A 1,424-nucleotide genomic window follows, 5' to 3' on the forward strand; every position below is an offset into this window, starting at 1 on the left:
CTATTTTGTCCTTTCTCGTTACTAATAATATAATAAAGAGAAAAAGAATTACATTGAAAATAAAATAAAATAAAAGTTAAAGGAGAGATTTAGAAAACAAGAAAAAGAGAGAAGTCTCGAAAACAAAAAGAGATAGGGGTCTCCTTTATTTGTTATTTATTTATTTATTAAATTTTACCTAAATTGCAAATTACACACTAAATTTTGGGTTATTTTAGTCCTGTACTCTAAAATTTCAAATTTTGATTAGCATTTAGCCTTGGTTTAGATAGCACTTCTTTATACTGAAAGTGGAGTTGCGTTTTCAGTTCTCCCTTTTTTTTTTTTTTTTGGCCGGATTTTTTGACTTTTTAGAGACAAAAATTACTATGCATAAATAGTATGTGCACTGTTTATCCACTGTTCATGTACTGTTTACGATTTAAAAATATTAAAAATAGGTCTCACGGTATTATTCATACATTTAAAAATTATTTTACTACAGTGTTTTCAGCAACAATAAATTTTCAGCAACTTTCAGTAACAATAAGTTATATCCAAACGGACCCTTAGTATCATTTGGATTTATTCACTTTTGTTAATGCATCAGGCCTAGTTGTTTGTTAAGTTCAAAATTAATCAAAACAACCCAAAATATAGAGGATGCAAAATCAAAATAAATACAAACATAGAAGGTATGGTGATAGCTTGGGTGTTAACAAAAAGCTAAATACTGTAACTTGACGAAAGGGAGCAAATTCAAAAGATGCCTAACATTAAGGGAGCAGTTTAAAATTTTGAAACTTTAAAGGGAAAAATCAAAATTTTTACAAAATTTAAAGATGTAATATACAATTTAGTCATTTTTTTAGTGAATGAGAAGGATCGCTTGTTCCAAGAATGTTGAGATCCTCTCAATCATGCTCTCAACATTTTCTTTTTTACAAATTTTATCTTGTTAAAGGACAAAAAGAATTTGAAATAATAATAATAAAAGTTAAGGTTAAATAGTAACCTTTATGCTCACACTAATTTTCTCTTCAATTTTCTGCCTATCGTTTAATTGATGAATTTTGGGTAGTTTAGAATCTTTAGATGGGAATAAGGCACTGACCTTATTTTCTTTTCCTCTTAATTTCCATTAACCATCATCTTCTTCTTCGTTTTTTCTTTTTTTTTTTTCTTTTTTTTTTTTTAAATCTTCCCTTCCCATTTCATTGTCTTGTTAACTAGCCAAAACAATTTTTAAAAACAATAAGAAAAAAAAAAGGCCAAAACAACAAATTGCTATATTACTATTTTAACAAACCATTCCATAAAAAATATGTTGCATTGATGGTTCTTTTTCTAAATTTTTTGCAAATGTGCCATAGTAAATTGCCATTTATAGTTGTCTTCTGTAACTCAAATGCTATAACAAATATAATTTTTTACTCTCTCTCTCT

Source organism: Quercus suber, unplaced genomic scaffold (genome assembly GCF_002906115.3).
Source record: "Quercus suber isolate HL8 unplaced genomic scaffold, Cork oak 2.0 scaffold_260, whole genome shotgun sequence".
Classification (NCBI taxonomy): Eukaryota; Viridiplantae; Streptophyta; class Magnoliopsida; order Fagales; family Fagaceae; genus Quercus; species Quercus suber.